The following is a 19811-nucleotide window of genomic DNA, read 5'->3' as shown; positions in this document are numbered from 1 at the left end:
TTCTCGCTCGCAAGAGCATGTGTCCGGCGCCTCACAAGAGGCAACGGACACTACACCTGTCTTCACGGCGCGCCAAGCGCCTAAGGAGCGGCGAGGCGCCCTCGAACGCTCCAGAAAGGGCAAAACCCCGATTACAGGGCCTCGAAAGAGCTCTGTAATCTAAGGCATCTTTCCGTTTCCGTACACACAGCACCAACTTACTTTAAATATTGATACACAAATCATACAATGGAACGTCAGAGGTCTTCTTAGGAACCTTGATGATGTGCAAGAGATTACACACAAACACAATCCAAAAGTGCTATGTCTACAGGCAACACACCTAAAATCACAACACACAAACTTTCTCCGACAGCATGTTACTTTTCGCAAAGATCGCGATGATGCAATCGCATCATCGGGAGGTGTTGCAATTGTAATCCAAAAGAGCATAGCATGTCAAAATTTACAGCTACGAACGGCCCTTGAAGCAGTGGCGGTTCGAATTGTTTTGCTAAACAAACTTATCACTATTTGCTCGATTTACATACCCCCACACTACAAACTAAGCAAACATGAATTTCAGTCCTTCATAGATGAATTGCCAGAACCTTACGTTGCACTTGGGGATTTCAATGCGCACAACAGCCTGTGGGACGACTCTCGTATAGATGCGCGAGGTCTTCTTGTTGAACAGTTCCTCTTCTTTTCTGGTGCATGCCTGCTGAATAAGAAGGCACCCACATATTATTCTCTCGCCAACAGAACATTTTCATCAATTGACCTCAGCCTAGTTTCCCCGAGTATACTGCCTGAACTCGAACGGGAAGTTATGAACAATCCTTACGGGAGCGACTACTTCCCCATACTGATAAGAACATCTAAAGAAAACGAATATCCTCCAGAAGCTCCTAGGTGGAAGATAGACACAGCCGACTGGCAGAAATTTCGAACTCTCTCTAGCATCTCATGGGCTGACCTGTCTTCTTTAGAAATTGATGCTGCTGTGGATTATCTTACAGCATTCATAATAGATGCAGCATCAAAATGCATATCCGAAGTAAGTGGTTTGGCATGCAAACCACGTGTACCGTGGTGGAACAGCGAATGTAGGACCACCCGTAAGAATCAGAACAAGGCGTGGGGGTTGCGGCGAGCATCTCCCACCGCTGAGAATCTTATCAACTTTAAAAAAATAAAATCCCAAGGTAGGAGAACCCGGCGGCAGGCCAGAAGAGAAAGTTGGCACAAGTTTTTATCGAGTATTAACTCGTTTAGAGATGAGGCCAAAGCCTGGAACAGGGTTAATAGGATTAGAGGGCGGCAAACATATTCACTCCTTCTAGTAAATACACAGGGCGATACACTGAAAGATCAGGCCGACTCACTTGGGGAGCACTTTGAGAGTGTATCAAGCTCAAATCATTATTCGCAATCCTTCCTGAAATATAAACAAATAGAAGAATGCAAGCCACTTATCAATAAATGCCGACAGAATGAACCGTACAATTGCCCTTTTAGTGCTGCCGAGTTGAAAGCTGCCTTGAGCGCATGCAAGAGTTCCTTAGAGCTGAGGTGAAACAGCGTGAAAAAGACGAGGACTCAAGGACACAAATACCACAGACAAGCGCTGGTATTTGTGTCCTTGCGTCCTCGTCTTTTTCGCGCTGTTTCACCTCAGTTCTAAGTATGAACCAACTAGCCCTCATCAAGATCCTACTAATGCAAGAGTTCCGCACCAGGATCTGATAGAATCATGTATGAAATGCTCAAAAACTTACACAATGACACGCAACTTACACTACTCACCCTTTTCAACACCATCTGGGATGCAGGGTACCTTCCAACCACGTGGAAGAAAGCCATTGTAGTTCCTGTTTTAAAACAAGGCAAAGACCCTTCCTCGGTGGCAAGTTACCGCCCGATAGCCCTCAGAAGTTGCATTTGTAAGGTGTTCGAAAAAATGATAAATCGGCGACTCATTCATTTCCTTGAACAGAGCAAAATGCTTGATCCTTATCAGTGCGGCTTCCGAGAAGGGCGCGCCACAACCGATCACCTCGTGCGTGTTGAAGGGAATATCCGGGACGCATTTATACATAAACAGTTCTTCCTATCGATATTTCTCGATATGGAAAAGGCGTATGACACAACGTGGCATGACGGAATCTTAAGAGACCTGTCAGAAATGGGCATCCACGGTAATATGCTTAATATAATAGAAAGCTATCTGTCAAATCGAACCTTCCGGGTAAAAATCGGCAATGCACTCTCACGCCCTTTTACGCAAGAAACGGGTGCACTCCAAGGAGGCGTGCTCAGCTGCACGCTCTTTATCGTGAAGATGAACACGCTTCGTGCTTCATTACCACCCGTCATCTTTTACTCTATCTACGTGGACGACATTCAAATAGCTTTCAAATCTTGTAACCTCGCAGTGTGCTAGAGACAGGTACAGCTTGGCCTGAACAAAGTGTCAATATGGGCAGACAGGAATGGATTTAAGATCAATCCTAACAAAAGCTCTTGTGTTCTTTTTACAAGAAAGAGAGGACTTATCCCAAATCCTTGCATAGAACTGCGTGGACAACAGATACCTGTAAACAAAGAACACAAATTTCTAGGTGTCATACTTGACTACAGACTCACTTTCGTCCCCCACATTAAACATATTAAAGAAAAATGTCTAAAAACAATGAACATAATCAAACTTCTATCCCAGACTACATGGGGTAGTGACAGGAAGTGCCTAATGAATCTGTATAAAAGCCTCATTCGATCGCGACTAGACTATGGCGCCGTGATTTATCACTCTGCCGCCCCGAGCGCACTAAAGATGCTAGACCCAGTCCACCATCTAGGAATCCGACTGGCCACTGGCGCTTTCAGAACGAGTCCCACAAAAAGTTTATATGTAGAATCAAATGTGTGGTCACTTCATCTACAGAGAACATACATCAGCCAAACATATTTTCTGAAAGTGCACTCAAATCCTCAACATCCCTGTTTTAATACCATTAATGACATGACATATGCTACACTCTTTCGCAATCGTACCTCCGTAAGACAGCCTTTCTCGCTGCGTGTGAGGGAGCTTAGTGAAGAAACGCACGTTCCACTCCTCGAGCTTCGCCAAATGCATCCAGCCAGGCTGCTGCCTGCTTGGGAGTGGCAGCTCATACAATGCGATATATCTTTCGTGGAAGTCACAAAGCATGCTCCAGAGATTAAAATCCAAATGCATCTCCGGGAACTCCAGCACAAATACTCCTGCACGGAGTTTTACACAGACGCATCAAAGTCACACGACGGGGTGTCCTATGCAGCCGTCGGTCCATCCTTCTCGGAATCCGACATACTGCATCCGGAAACTAGTATCTTTACGGCTGAGGCCTACGCACTCTTGTCGGCCGTAAAGCGTATAAATAAATCACAACTCCAGAAATCAGTTATATATACGGACTCCCTCAGTGTTGTGAAGGCCTTGATGTCTTTCTGTAATCACAAAAATCCTATAATAATTGAACTCTATTCCGTCCTATGTAAAGCATATGCAAAGTAAAGCTACGACGCTACGACCTCCGTCACCGTGATGTCCATTTTGTGCCCGGCGCCATCGTGTTGCTTTGGTCACCATCGCGTAAAGTCGCCTTTGTGAGAAACTGCTTTCCTGTTACACAGGCCCATATCGCGTGATACGCAAAGTGACCGATGTCACCTATGAAATCGCTCTAGCCACGCCCACCATGTCCTCCGCTGTGACAACCATGTGACGTTGTCCCCGTTGCCCGACTCAAGCTCTGCAACTTTCCATGCACCTTGGATATTTAACAGCACCCTGACGGTGCTTTTGCCGCCGGGGGGTAATATTACGGTATCATGGAGCGATGTTCAAGAGACGAGGCGCCGCGAGAACGACGAAGTTGGTCGGTGCCCTTGGCACGAGCGAGTGTCAGCCTGGCTTCCTGGCTCCAGTGTAAATAGCGTGTAAATAGCATCTTTCGTCTGTGTCTTTCCACACGTAACAATATTAAGCAAAGCTCTATAGGTAAACTATACCGATTTTAAAAAAAATATTACAATTAAACTACATTTGTTGCGACGCACTATAGCGTATGCATCCATGTTAATTCTTCCGCATGCAAGTGCTTTTGTGGTGCTGCCTTGGGTGCGTTTCAGTATTTCTCATCTTGGGCTCAGATAGATCGCACCGTTTATTCAAAAACTGGAGGACGCTTAAGCTTCGCCTTCAAGAGTGGAACGCGACAGCGTTCCCGTCGACCCGCCAAGGGGTGTAAGACAATGGGCTACGGCGCAGCGACTACGCGCCCCGCATCGGACGCGGTGAGCGTCGAGCAACGCCGCCTTCGGCGCGGCAACGAAATGTGCGCCTGAGCAAGCGACGCACGCCTGAGCCTTAGAAACAGCTCGTTTCTAAGGCAACACCGCATTCACTAGAGGCGCTTTTGTACCGCTTTGAAGCATCGAACTCGTGGCTCAGTGGAGAGTCTACTTCCGGCCACCGAGCGTGACGGACGTGCGATGACGGGCTCCGTCGGAGCGGCTACAGCGGCCATGCCTGGTCGCGGAAACAGGGCTATTGCATCGGACAACGAATACCAGGTCGTACTGCCTACTTTGCCTACAGGTCGTCTTGTCTTAAATACCGTTTTCCTGCACGGGGACATCAGTGCCCGCCCAAACCGGGTGGAAGATTTTCGTGACGCGCTCGCTCCACTTTCGCTCCTGCCGGAAGTTATCGCCTTAGGCGCGTACCGCATGAGTCATGTGTGGGCGGTTACATTCAAGGATGCCGATGCCGCGAAGAAGATTCTCAACATCGGCGAGTTGAAAGTGAAAAATGCGAGATGTCTCGTGATCGACCCTGCAAACCGGGATGTTCGAATGAAGCTGCACTGGCTCCTGCACAGCGTACCAGACGAGGACGTGCGTCTTGCCTTCTCGCCATTTGGGAAGGTGACGGACATCTCAAGAGAGCTGTGGCGCGCTCACGGCGTGTCTGATAAGAGGTCAACTACGAGGATAGTGACCTTGAAGTTGAACGCTGGCGTGAAGCTCGACGACTTGCCGCACCAGGTGAACGTTGCTGGAGAGCTGGCGCTTGTCGTATCGGGCCGGCCACCCCTGTGCCTTCGCTGCCGTGGCACAGGTCATATTCGGCGTGACTGTCAAATTCCACGGTGTGGTTCGTGCCGTCGCTTTCCACCGCGCGCGGACGTACGTCAGCGTCGCCGGGCCAGTGAGCAGTGATGAGGCGTCAGCACTTCTCATGGATGAGGCTGACGCGGAGGAGGTATCGAAAGAAGCTAGCGGATCAGCGGTGCAGGAGACCACGTCGGCTGCTCCTAGGGCGCATCAGTTGGACGCGCAACCCAAGGCTCGCGCATCTCCTGAACAGACGCCTCTACCTCCGGCACAGAGCGAGAGAGAGAGAAAAAACTTTTATTTTTACGCCAGCGTCCGGCGCTCAACCCTGGTCGGTCAGCTACCAGTCCTCACCCAACACGTCTCTGACGTGCTGTATAAGCACCGGCAGGAGAATGTTAGTTGCATGGGGTGGTGGAGTGAGCCAGTCTGTCCATGACCGTGGCTTGATGTTAGTGGGAATGTTAGAGAGGGCTGTCTGCAGTTTGGTTTGAGTGTGAGGGCAATGCCATAGACAATGCTCTAGGGACGGATATTCCATGCAGTTCGTTTCGGTGGCCCAGGTAGGCCTTGAATATAGTGACGGAAATGAGGAGTCACTATTGAGTTTGTTTGAAGTCTTCGGAAAATAGCGCTGTCTTCTCGCGAGAGGTTAGCAGGGGGAGTTATAAAGGCGACGGCATTGGCACGAAGTTGCCTTAAAAGTGATGTGCGCTCCTTGTGCAAAATCTTTCTGTGTTCCCTTGGGTTAAATTTGTATGGCCATAGGCACGGGGGACCCGGAAAACTAACTACGCGGGTGAGCACATGAGCTCGGGAGTTCCCCCCCATGCCTTGGTGTCCAGGTATCCACTGCAAGGTAACACAGAGCGAAGGGTGTGCATCCAAGTGACATTGAAGTAGGCTGTGTATATACTCAGGTAGCAAGTTGTCGCGAAACATGCGGCATGCATCTTGGCTATCGGTGCGAATTAAGATGCGTTGGGTTGGATGATGAGGCCGGGTGACTGCTTCGAGAATAGCAAGAGCCTCTGCGTCGGAAGGGTCGGGGACTCCTATGTGTGCGCTTACATGCTCGTAGTCAGGGCCGACTACTGCAGTTAGCCATCTACCCTCCGAGTGACTAGCGTGCGTATAGTAATACGTAGTGTCTGGTAGTGGGTTTTCCCTATTTGTTCGTTTGACTAACTGGGAGCGGCGAGCTTCGTGTTTGTGCGGCTGCATATGTTGCGGTATGGGTAGGACCGTGAATCTGGGTAGCGAGTCCCATGGTGGTGAATGCAACGGTGGAAAAGGCGGTAGGGCACCTGCCTGGTATCCTTGATGTTCGAGCAGTTTGCGCCCTTGTGGGGATGTTTGAAGCTTTGAATTTGCGCTTGCCTGCAAATTGTAATGCGTTCATCAAGTGTGTTGAAAAGCCCAGTGGCAGCCACAAGGTCGTTTCCGGCGAATCGGGGTACTCCTAAAGCTAATCTCGTATATTTGCGGAGCGCCGTTTCTAATTTGGAGTGCTGGGTCTTGGTGGGAGATTGATATGGAAGTTGGTAGAGCACACGGGAGTAGACAAGCGCTTCAATATTCCTTCGAAGTTCTTGCTCCTTTAGTCCTCTTTGTTTACGTGTTACTCTAGATGACATGTGGTATGTCTGGTTTAGTTGTCGGATCGTTTTTTCCAACCATACTTCAGCTCTACCGTCATCCTGAAGGATGAAGCCCAGTATTTTGATGTTAGATCGGCGCGGTATTTCAGTGTGTTCGATACTGATGCTTTGGCGCTGCTCTTCCGCGCGGTGGCCTAGTTGATTAGTTACTACTATGTACTCAGATTTTGTTGGAGAACACTTAAGCCCAATACCATTAACGTATTCGTGAATGGTATCTAAGCCTGACTGGATGGTGCGCTCCTGTTCACCTAAGGACCCCTTGCAACACCATATACTACTATCGTCTGCATAAATATTGTGTTCGAGTAGTGCGATGGAAGAGAGCCGGGCAGGCAGATCGAGCAAAGCAATATTGAAGAGAGTGGGCGATAGAATTGAGCCTTGAGGGACTCCTATACTCAGAGGGTATGGCGCTGACAGCTCTGCATTGATTTGAATTTGTATAGAGCGACCGGTAAGAAAATCTTTAATATAATTGTAGAGGCGGGCGCCGGTTCGTAAGGTCAAGAGGTTCTTGAGGATAGCGGAGTGTTTCACGTGGTCGAACGCCTTGTGTATATCTACACCTGCGATTACTCTGGTTTGTACGAGACTGTGATTTTGATACACATCTTCCGAGATACGAAGCATGGTATCCTGAGTGCTAACATGTGATCTAAAGCCTGTCATTGTGTAAGGAAAAGCACTGCTGTTTTCTAAGTGCCAATTGAGACGGTTAAGGGCCATGCGTTCCATCAGTAAAGTGGAAAGTTGGGCTAGTTGGTGAGTGATCATCATACCTTGCTGGTGAAGCAGCGCACTGACACGGACACTGTGAAGACAAACAGAAAAAGACGACACTCGCTGCAGCAGCGAGTGTCGTCTTTTTCTGTTTGTCTTCACTGTGTCCGTGTCAGTGCGCTGCTTCACCAGCAAGGTATGATGAGCGTTCCATCAGTTTGCTTACACACGACGTTAAAGATATAGGACGTAGGTTTGTGATGCAGTTGGCCGGTTTGCCGAGTTTCGGGATTGGTATTATTATTGCCGTTTTCCACTCCTCTGGAAGGATTCCGGATTCCCAAATATTGTTGATGTATTCTTAAAGTTGTCCTAACTGAGAAGAGGGTAAGTTACGAAGTGTACTATAAGTAATCCCATCTTTGCCAGGCGTTGTGTTTCGTTTCAGCGAAGAGAGAGCCGTATGTAGCTCAGCTAAAGTAAACAGGCTGTTTATGCCTGTTGTACTCTCTTCGAATGACTCAGTTGGGTAATCCGGAAGTTGTTCTGCATTTTGGTCCAAGGGATAGAACGTCAGACGGATTTCGTCAGTTATTTCTTCGCGTGTCTGGCCAGAGCTCATCATTATCTTGTCCATGGTGTGTCGTGGTTTTCCTTGGCCCAAAAGTGATCTTAAGATATTCCACACTCTCGCAGTATGTAGGCGGCCGTTGAGCTTGTCACATGTTTCTAACCAGTTCTCGGTGCAAAGTTTTTGCGCGTATTCTTGTGCTTCTACTGTTATTTGCTCAATAAGTTTGCGAAGGCTATGATTCTGTTTATGTTTCTTCCAATTCTGCACTATCCTGTGTCTTTTATCCCATAAGTTAAGCAGATGAGAGTCTGTGTGTGGGTTTTCAGCGGTACGCGCAATCATTTTGGTGTACTTTTTCCTTTTCTCGCTAATATTCTTCACCCATGAATGTAGGGCCGGTTGTTCGTTGGCCCGGTCTAGGTCTGATCGGAATCGGTGCCAGTCAGTAAGTTGTGTACTAGAAGCTGCGTTAGCAAGGCGAGCCTTAGAGCGAGGAATGCTTAGAGTAACTTTAATGATGTAATGGTCACTTCCAAGACTTTCGTGAAGATTCGCCCAAGTTACATTCCCGATTCCGCGGTACCAGCTTAAGTCGGGGTTAGAGTCACGTTCGACACTGTTTCCTTGGCGCGTGGGCTCGGTTGTGTCATTAAGAAACGTACACTTGTTATCTTGCATTTTTCTTTCGAGGCGCTGCCCTGCTTTAGTTGTGCGCTGGTAGCCCCATGATATATTATGTGTATTGAAATCCCTAGCTATAATGATGTCTTTGTCCTTATGTAGCTTTGTGTACGTGTCCAACCATTTCAGAGAAGAAGGACAGTCGAGCCTTGGGACCCAGTATGCATTGATAACTAGAACGTCACGGCTGCCGAAGCGGCATTGGACAGTAACGTGCTCCTGAGTTGAATTGTTTATGGAATCAGTATCGATTTGTGTAGCTGGAATATGTTTGGCCACGTATGTTACAGTGGTAATGGGAATGGTCACACCCTGTGGAGCTCTTTTGTCTCGTTTAGTAATACTTCCTTGGGCAAAGTGTTCATATCCCGGTAATGATATAAGTCCGCAAGCATCTTGAATTAAAATGATATCTGGTTTCTGCGGTTCTCGGCAGATGAATTGTTGTAAGAGAGCCTTCTTCCTTCGAAGGTTCCTGCAATTATATTGCCATGTTACAAAAGGTCGATTAGGGCCTGCCATATTACAGATTTGCCGAGCCGGAGGGCTCATCGACCTTGGACTGCGTGGATGTGCAAGCGCGAATATTTGCGCGCTGGCTACTAGCTGTTGAACGACGACATCAGTGCGTGCAATTTCTTGTTTTAGATATTGCATTTCAGCCTGTATCATGCGAATCACTGCAACCTCATTCGCGAGGCTGTCTACTTTAGCCGTTAAAACCTGAACCGCTCGTTCAAGGCGCTGCATGCTTGTTTGGTCCGGCATGTGCGATGGTGTTGTAGATGGTGTCATAGGGCGCTGAAGAGCTTGAGAGTACGAGTATTGAATGACTGGAGTCCGTAAAATAGAACGGGTTGACTGTAAAGTGTTAGGTGAGGATTGTGAGGAATTAGTAGGTAGGTTCCCACGAAATACGCAAGCAGCTATTTGATGTCTAAAAGATGTCTTGAACGGCTAATACAAAAGCCTAGTAGCTGTCTTGATCAAGACATTTTGTAGCCATGGACGTCTAGAAGTACTTCAGTAAGCCCTGCTAACGTTACGCTAAAAGTTGGCTAATGGACAGCTTTACAAGAACAACTGAAGACTTTTATTAGACATTCCCTCATATTTTTGCGGCAGCTATTACAGTAACACGACGTTTGCCCACAGTTACAATTTATTTTAAATGAGGCATGGACATCAGAAAAAAAAAAGTTTATATTGTCGGGTAGAGTGATGCAGAGGTAGCTTTTCCAGATATGAACCATGGGAATAGTGTAGTACAGCCTCATTGGTCAATTCGTGCTTTTTAATTAGACCAATCAATTGAATGCCACCTGTCAGAATTATTTTGCAAATGAAACAAGATCTGTATTGTATGCTGATATAATTCCAATGTTCACTCATTGACCTAAACAAGAACATCTCTGCGTGAAAAACGTCATTATTGACAAAACTTCGCCCTGCTGGGTCTCCACCAAATAGAAATAGTTTCTATCAAAGAAAAATTTTGTCAGTGATGCTGCAGTTCAGGCAAAAATTACATCCTGGTTTCAGCTACAGGGGGCACAATAGCCGCTGTGCTGCAATGAGTTAAGAAATAAAGGATAGTACACATCTGGAAAAACACTGCAAACCACTCTAACTAGCAATATAAATATATTTTTTCTGATGTCCATGCTTCATTTAAAAGTAAATTGTAACTTACTTTGTGGGTGCCTCTTCTAAGGTAATGCCGCATGCTTGCACAGCATCACGCAGAAATAATGGTGAGTTCTTCGGCATATCATCCATTAGTGAATTCCTTGTACGTTGCATGTTACAAGAACTGAAAGATAAATCATAATATGTTGTTATTTTTTTCATAAACTGTATGATGAGCTTTTCATGCATAAAAGGTGATTGCAAGCGAAAATGCACCAAGGCATCAACTTCACACCATGTCACATACTCATACTTTATTACCTAATAAATTAGAAAAGATGCAGAAAGTGTAATTAACAAGAGTGACAAATAGCAGCAAGGGTGATCATGGATAAATCTTGAAGATGATTGCCGCCGCTGCCAGAGTAGGCCAGCCTTCGTAGGAGAGCACTGGCTGCCCACAAAAGCTTGCTGTCACAGGCCACGCGTGAAGGTTCTTGTAGACATAGGAAAGCAATACCTGCACAGAACAGGAAAAAAAGGGCAAGGGAAGAAATGAGAATGTTGAAATTGGAACTTCAATTAGCAATATGTGCTAAGTAAGAAGTTTGGCTCACATTGAAAATAAATTTAAGCACTCCTTTCTCCTAAACTACGGGTATCTTAAGGTATGTATGCGATGATGTTTAAAATGACTAGTATATTTCCTATCATAAGAAGCCAACAAACACCGACACCAAGGACAACATAGGGGAAATTACTTGTGCTTAATAAATTAAATAAACGATAAATTAATGGAAATTAAAGTGGATGAAAAAACACCTTGCTGCAGGTGGGAACTGAATCCACAACCTTCGCATTTCGCGTGCTATGCTCTACCAATTGAGCTACAGCGGCGTCGTTTTCCCATTCACTTTCTTGGGTATTTGTGTGTCCTAGTAGAACGCTGGGAGTGTTAGCCAGCGCCACAACTCAGAGACCTTGTTCCTGGCATATAGTCATTAAGTTGCATAGCAGAGTCAAAGTCAGCCTTTAATTTATTGTATGGTGTTTTGTGGCTAAAAGCCACTTATCAACCTGTCAAACAAGTCTGAAAAGCTTCCTGCAAAATATAATCAGTTTAAAACAGTAATTCACTCTGCAGGTAAATGATGTACTAACTTAATTAAAAAGTTAAATAGCGTTTCATATTGAACTAAAAGCAAGCTTGGCATTTTGCGCTGCCTAGCTGTTGCCTTTCTTTCAAACTTAAACATGACACAGTACAGAGTAAGCAGGTAGCATGCAAAGGAGGACTGGTGATAAATTAGTGTTTCAAAGCAACACTCCTAGCTGGATCAATCACTTTTGTTCATATATTTTGATGTGACCCTAATTGGCTTCGGGCAATACCTCACACAAATGACGCAACACCTTGGATGATGCGTCATACAAAGTTGAAAGTATCTCATGATGTGATCAAACGATAACATTGCCCACTGACTTGGAAGTGTTAACATGCTGTTTGCGTGAGAAAGTGCAAAGTGACTCGTATAGGTGGCAAATTCATCAGTGTATCTATAGCCTCAGGTAATTCTGAGCATCTATGCTGACTTGCAACTGAGAAGCCACTGCACACAAAAAGGTGTATTCAAGTAATGATTCATGCAGAATAATTGCCCACCTAGTGAAAAGGCAAATGTGGCAGGCTAATGGGCCAGAGCAAAGAGATTGATAAATTCTGATAACACCTCCAATGATATTATTGAAATAGGTGATAAAAAACAGCACAGGTAAAATTGCAGTCATGACAAAATTTTAAAAGCACCTCTGCAAACTGCTGGAACCCTCAGCATCATGCCTGTTCTACACGCAGATATGTTGCAGCGCAATCTATATCTCAGACGCAGCAGCCTCCACAGATCTCTTTGTGATCTCCTCAATATAAGGTTAAAAAACAGTCTGGCATAAGCTACTTGATGTGATTCATTTTGCAAGCGCCAGCCAAGTGCTGATGGTGGTAGAGCGAAATTGAAGTTTGTCCTTGTATGGAAGCCTTGGCCCATGTTTTATCAATTCTAGTGGCAAAGAACACCTTTTACAGCACACATAAATCTTAAATTAGACTGCTTGCTGATGCTGTACAGTAAGTTCATGTAAAGAAACTAAATCACACAGAAAACATTTAGAATACCAAACTAATCAAATACTCGCTTGAATACATTTGTGCTTTAGGGAAGCAAGGTGTAATGTACACTGTTGTAGAAAATTTTTACTCATGTATGGAATACTTCTATGACACAGCAGAGTTAATTTGTGAGTTCTTACAAAGCAATGACTACCTACACGTAAATTTTGTAAGGCTTAGGAAAACTAATTATTAGTAGAACTGTGTATGTACACTGGCACTGAGAAATTGGTTAAAATAGTGGCAGCTTATAATCGACCAGTGCAAAAAAAATGGCCGTTTGTGAGACACCAACCAACTATTTTACCACGAAGCGCTCCCTGGCCTTAAGCCATATAAAAAGCACTGGGAGGACCAGAGAGGATACAGTACATTGGCTTACACTGATCATGATGAGGTCCCGTCATCCAGCTAGCGCCAAGGTACAAGAAGGATGTCCAGCCGTCTATAGAGTGAAAGGGACAACATAAGATAGCATCAAGTCAGTTGAAAGGCAGATTTGCAATTACAAATAAGGTGACCCAGTCACAGTCATTCATTAATAAATGCCAAGCTGTCGTGATTTCACTCCCAGATGAAGCACCTACTAGGTTAAAGGTTTTCTTGCTTATTTAGAACAAAACACAAGTGAAATTTGTACATCAGCAGACGATTTAATTTGGAATTGTATAGATGAAGTAAACACTGCAGTTATATTTTTTGTTTTGCTATAAAGTGGGAACGCTACAAACTGCATAGTCACTGACACACGCGCGCACACGTAAGAACAAAAGGACACAAAATAGGGCGAGTTCAGTCTGGTTCCGCATTACAGCCAGCGCGTCGTCTTCGAATGGACTCCTTTCGGTTGGTTCGTGCTACGTTAACCACAAAGACCAACAAGCAGGGCAAAGTTCTGACTGTTGTTGCGGAAGTCGTGGAGCGCGGTAGTGCTGAACGGCTGAACACAAGCAGAACCCTCGTATAAAAGTAAAAACTCGCAGGGCAGAAGAGCCCATATATCAAGAATTGTCGCGGGTAACACCTAAATATTCACATTGTTGACGAAAAACGAAGCGCAATGTATTTCACTTACCGGAAAAAGTGTTATCCGAACGTGCGACGTACAAAGACGCACCGAGACACGAAGGCGGCGAACGCAGATCCCGCCATTGTGGTAGTAAGCCGTCGGCGAAAACACGCAATACAACCGATGTCGCAAAGCACTGATGCAAAACACGCGGCACACAGCATCAGCACACCTAAATGACTCCAGTTAATATCCAGTATAAACGTACAGAACGGCTTAGAATGACGCACAACAGGATGACGAACCCACGACCGAGACATAGCGCGCGGCAGTGGCCGTTTTTTCAAACCTTCTGCCTCCCAGCGTTTCCAGCACAGAATGAGATGTCTGACAAATTTGGATTACACCGCCGAAGTGATCGGAGCGCGGTGGCTCTGTGACACCGCTGTGTAACACCGGCGTTTCGCTCCTGCAGCTGTAAATACATGCTGCGCGAGCATAGAATGGTTTACAGGCGTCGTGTGCGCGCCCCGTATGGAAAACAATAACACGCCTTTGATTGTTGAAGTTCTGGTGTGAAATAATTTAATGGTAAAGCCAATTAACTTATGTTGCTTCCAACGAGTTCGATTTGCCTGTGGCGTCTTTTATTCGCTAACGCCGACGGCCGACGGTAACCGCACATTTAACGTCGTTTAGCATTTTATGCATTTTTAGACAAAAAGATCTAGAAAATTTCTTGAGTTAGACATTCAGAATGCGTTTACCTAAACAGACTCTAGTGACACCAGTAGCGGGTTTTGCCGCAGATAGAATATATACTAGCATAGTACAAGTGCTGAGGTTATGTTTAGAAGAAATTCTATTTTCAGTCTTATCATAGACCAAGACGTCTATAGCCGTTTGTAGCCGTTTCAAGAAGTTTTTAAGAGGTACTGTGTTTCGTGGGTTTGGACCACGACCGGCTTTAATAAAGCCGGTCGTGGTTTGGACGGACTGGCTCACCGTTATCAGAGGCTGGCTGGCTCTTGTCATTTCTGGGACGTTGCAGCTCCGGAGTGGTAGATCGCTTGGCGGCCTTAGACGGCGGGCTTCCATTTGGAGATTTTTTTGCGATGGTTTGGTTGGCACTGCGACTTCGGCTGCGGTTGCGGCTGCGGCTGCGGCTGCGACTGCGACTCCGGCTGCGACTCGTCTGGTTTTCAGGGCCGGCGTTGCGCGTACCCGGTGGTTCGAACCATAGAGTTCCCTACAAAAATTACTAAAGGGCACTCTGGCGCTGCAGTCGTTGTCCTACCATGGGAATGATGGGAAGTACATGGATTTGTCTGATCTTCGTGCTTATGGATTCAGACGTTCTTGTGGCTTTGTATATCAAGCTATATAAATCTTATTGTCGTATATTTCATCGTAATCTATATTCTTCGAAGTGCAGAAGACGCCGGGAACACGTACAATTGTTATTAATTGCAACGATTGAGCTTGTCTACGTGCCCAAATCGAAACGCACCAAGCGTCTCAAAGCACTGGCATGCCCTCGATAAATTCATAAGTGCGTTTCATTCGCTTGTCGATACATGCATCTGTGACTTAATGGTTTCAATATCAGGCTCCTGTACTAGAGTCCCTGTGTTCGAATCCTGCCGTCGGGCAATTTTAATGATGTTTATTTAATTATTTATTACGCAATAAACTGTAGAAAATGACGAGTTTACAAAGTCAGAAATCCGTTTGAAGCCAAAAAGGACGAAGTTTAGGCAAATCTATGTACTTCCCATAATTCCCATGCTGGGACAACCGCTCCCATTGTAGCTCACGTAGACACTAGCGCCAGAGTTCCCTCTAGTAATTTTGTAGGAAACTCTATGGTTCGAACGGGTGCGTTGCGTTCACCCAAATAGCCAACTTGTTACTGATTTGGCTTGGCTCCCGTTGGATTTTTAAAAGGCGGCGGTAGTGCGCTTTGGACATTTCTTGAATTTCTTGTGAGCGACTGTGAAACAAGGTGTAACCTTTCTCTATGGTGAAACCTTTACGAGGTGTTTCTGGGTTGTATGTTCGATTTAAGTGGTCTTCGCTGCCGTGGTTAGTTTGTTTGGCTGGTTAGTACATGTGCAAACGGTCTTTTGTGATGTTCTGGAGTTGTGGAAGGTCGTCGCCCCTATTGCAAGTACTTGCGTTGTCGCGACATCATTCGAACACTATACGATCAGAGCAGATACAAGTGCTGTAACCTACTCCGGTGGTTGTGTAGGCGTCAGCTGTCGAAGTATTGGGCAATGCACGGTGGGAGCCCGTTTTATCTGCGGATGCGTGCTTGCACCAATTCTGACGAAACTCTGATCATTCGGAACCTATGAAAGCAGTGCTGTGTTGTTTTTGTTCCCTGCTTAGTTCGCCTGTTTACATACTCGCCTGAATGTGTGCTATTGTGATTTGTAAGTTTTCCCCCGTTGGTCTGTACCGGATACCTAGCATTCAGCTGCTTGTCACCTGTGGTCGTTTTATAACTTTGCTGCAGAATTTTGTCCTTAAGTCGAATAAACTTGGGAAGGAAATCGTGAAGCTTTACTCCCGAAAAGCGCTTGTACGTCCATAGAATTTACAGTTCAAATGCAACACATATCCTCATTTAAATTTTAGAAGAATTTATAATTTCAGTAAATAAAAATTGCAGATAAACAGAATTCAGTAAATTGAAGATTTCTATATGCACACCAAATAGGTTCTGCAAAGTAAAACGGTTTGTTACATTAAAGTTCAATATATGGAGGTCTAATTGTACAAAATTGATTGATATAGGGGTTGATTGGATACAGGTTGTGCATATTCACACACCTGGTTCCTTAGTCAGTCGTTACGTGCCGGTCTACTTGGGCAATAAACCAAGCAACAACGTTAATGTTTTCGAACTGTTCATATATCGGGAACACACCAAGAAGGTGATCTAAAACCTCCAGGCATATGGTGACTTTCTGTTCCAAAAGAAAAAAAAAGTAATAGTAATAATGTGTACAGTGGCATAGCAGAGTAAACAAACAAAAAAGCTGTCTTTTTAAGACAACGCTACAATTTTTTTTCCTAATTACAGCAGCCGTGCAAGGTGTTCTAGATCAGTTACAATATTTGAAAATTAATTGTGATGGGCCAGTCTGTTTCCCTTAGTGTTATAATGGCCTCATATTCTTGCGAAGTTAATCATATTAATCCTGAATCCTTACTACATTGAACTCCTGAAATGTTTTATCCCGGCCACTGCTCCTCATCCACCATGCTGCTTCTGCTTAATAGTTATCAAGGGAATTATATTGCCCTCCTCTCCCTATTATTCAGGCAGAGAAACAGATCCACATGGCCATCACAAACTAATTTTCACTTGCACATGCCCTGACGTTCAAAACATTGCAGTTGAGCTGGAAGCTAGAATCAAGCTAGAAGCTAGAGGGAAGCTAGAATTAGCACTAGTGAAATGTGAAGGTTGTTAGCAAAAGTGCCTACAGTACGTGTGTGAGGCCACAGTTTATGCGAAGATAAAGGTTTTGAGAAAAATTGTATAAATTTTGCAGTTGATATTGTTGTTTTATTAATGCAGCTCTTGCTTTAGTTATTTTTTTTAGTCACCATATGTGTTAAATCTCACAGCATTTGATATTTCAGCATTGACTTATATCAGTGGAGTGGGGAGTCCTCATCTGGATAGTTGATTTCTAATGAATACACTTTGCAAGGCTTGTTCGCGTTGCCAACACCTACTGTATTACTTTGCAATTAAAACCTTCACAATTGTTTTTCGCACAAAAATAAAACAAGCAGTCTAAAAATGTTTTTTTGTATTAAGCCATATAGCGCTCCTCTCACCTAAAGCTGTATGTTCTCGAGACACAAGTAAACAGCTACATATTAGCTGCAAAACCTCTTAAATTTGCAACAATACCGAATATATTGAGACAAAAAAGCTATCTCGGTGAACATATTGCTGCAGATGCTGACCAGCACATGAGTAGTGCTTCTTTCATTACAAACATTTAATCACATTGCAGAGAGTGTGTACCACTTAAATCACAATCATTTTATTGAGAAATTTTTATGTCATTTGCATGTGGCAGAAGCAGGAAATAGTAAGCTGACTCTGCCTTAAAGCAAACATATGCATGAGAGAGCGCTTAAAGCATTACTTGTTCAAACCGAGGCTTTGGTGTCTAGATTTCACGACGAAGAGAGTAAAATGTGAGGTCACTTACCCTGTATTCTGAAACCATCTATGACTGGAAGCTTCATTCCACTGAGATGAGCGCAGTGCCACCCCTTGACTGAAGACGACGCTGTGTTTCACAGTAATTGACATGAACTTTAATTAAACCTAAGCAACCGCCTGTGTCAAGGAGTGGGGCTGCTATGCATCTGAATCCAGGTGGAGGGTTGAGTGGAGAATACAGAAGTTAGTCATCTTTACTTATCCTCGAGCCTCTTAAGAGATTTCCAACAACATTTAAGCTCAGCCTTTCTGTTTTCTTACAGCATGGTTATTACAGGTGGTACAAAACATTCCATTGTACAGTTTCTATAATTCTTTGGGAAAACATCCATCACCTCACTAAACAGGAATAGGCTCAATAGGTTCACTGGTATCATCTATAGTGTTTCCATCCAAGACCTATTGCTATTACAAGGCATTGCAGACATTCAGTGATGTAGCCAGAAATTCATTTCAGGGGAGGATTCTCCACTAGCCACTACCACTCCCCCATGACCTCTCTCTAGCACTATATAAATGTGTGGAGGGTTTTACATCACACCAAGACAAACTCCGAGCACTCCCCGTACAGGAATGCTTTAGCAATGAGGATGCACATTTTTACGTTGCCAATTAAACTTTGCTTAACTTCTGACAAAAGTTTTTCATTGCTAAGACTACGCCTAAAATTATGCTATCATCCTTGTGCTGTTTTTGTGCTGTGTTGTTTTACTGCTGTTTTTAAAAATGACTATATTAAAAATAACATTTTGTTTACAAATTGATGTATTTATATAATGTATATTATGACCTTGTTGGTACATCACTTAGGAAAGCGAACTGTGCTAAAAACATGACAGCGCTCTGTCTTGTGTCTTCTTGTTTGCAGCCCAGACTTGTTGCAGCCCAAGTAACAGTGAAGGTCAGCGTTATTTTCTTACCAGATCTGCTAGTGAGTGGTTCAGCCATGGCTGTGTATGGAAGAGAGCGGGCACTATTTTGCAAGTCACCTATTACTTAATTGCAGGCATTATGGGCATGCTTCCCTGACACCTGCCTATTCTAAAGACTGCAGAGCAGCAAGCACAGCACATGCTATGACAGGGTAGGTGAATCTTGGCTAAGCCAACTGGCCATGGCTATCTGGTGTTGAGCGATCGAGCAGTGATGAGACAATCTCCCTATGTTCCATAATTTTTCACTTCATTCTTGATGCCCTTAATGCGCGTCACCACCCTAGCCCCCTTACCGTACCTCCCCACTCCCTGGAGCTCTCTGAAACTCTTTTCAGCTAATCAATGTCCCACTTTTCAACATTCGCAGGGTTGTTGAATGACACAGCATTCTATAACATTCCTATATTTATGTTTCTGTGTGGATATCGAAGCCATTCACCTAGCTCCCATAGTTTGTTGTGGCGGCTTCTTAGCTCCCTTGGTCCAGCACCCCGCCCTTGATATAGATTGCCGCGCACAAATCAGCATACTGTAGGCCTTTCTTTCTTATCCCGTTTTCTCTCCATTTTTTCATTCTTAGCAGTGTGTACAAACTAGCCTGAGAGCAAGCTCTTTTGAAGTTTATTAGCATAATGAAAGTCAGAGTCAATGGAAAGTAAAAGAAGAAAAAAAAGGTGGGGGGAGTGTTTTTTATTAGTTTTCTATAGAAGCAAGTTGTAATATACGTAAGTTGTATAATAGCAAGCACCAAGTATGGAAGAATAAAAAACGCATTTGCACTTCTCGTCTGACGAAATTTACTGTGCTTTTACAGAAATGAAAACCATTGAAAAGGAAGTAAGTGTTTACGTTGAGATACGAGCACGTAATCTGTAAGCCTCGTAAGCTTATGTCAAGTAAAACAACATGAAATCCTGAGAGATTGAGCTTCTTAAGTACACGTGTTATAATAGGAACACCAACCTTCTTCAGGATGATAAAAGCACTGTAGATCAAGGTTCTCCACGTAGTGGAAACATTGTTAAATCTGTT

The 19811-nt window shown here is 44.6% G+C and overlaps 1 long non-coding RNA gene across 1 annotated transcript; it reads right to left on the bottom strand.

Annotated features, from left to right (window-relative positions):
- Positions 1-10760: 10760 nt before the first annotated feature.
- On the bottom strand, positions 10761-13773 carry LOC139047126 (uncharacterized). Its single transcript, XR_011507054.1, has 3 exons — positions 13656-13773; positions 12963-13025; positions 10761-10933 (listed from the first exon to the last, which is right to left on the bottom strand). It is a non-coding gene; the product is annotated as an uncharacterized lncRNA (long non-coding RNA).
- Positions 13774-19811: the final 6038 nt, after the last annotated feature.

The sequence above is a fragment of the Dermacentor albipictus genome, chromosome 6, assembly GCF_038994185.2.
Source record: "Dermacentor albipictus isolate Rhodes 1998 colony chromosome 6, USDA_Dalb.pri_finalv2, whole genome shotgun sequence".
NCBI lineage: Eukaryota > Metazoa > Arthropoda > Arachnida > Ixodida > Ixodidae > Dermacentor > Dermacentor albipictus.
The sequence above is the reverse complement of the archived record's forward strand: the minus strand, read 5'-3'. Positions and strand labels throughout refer to the sequence as shown.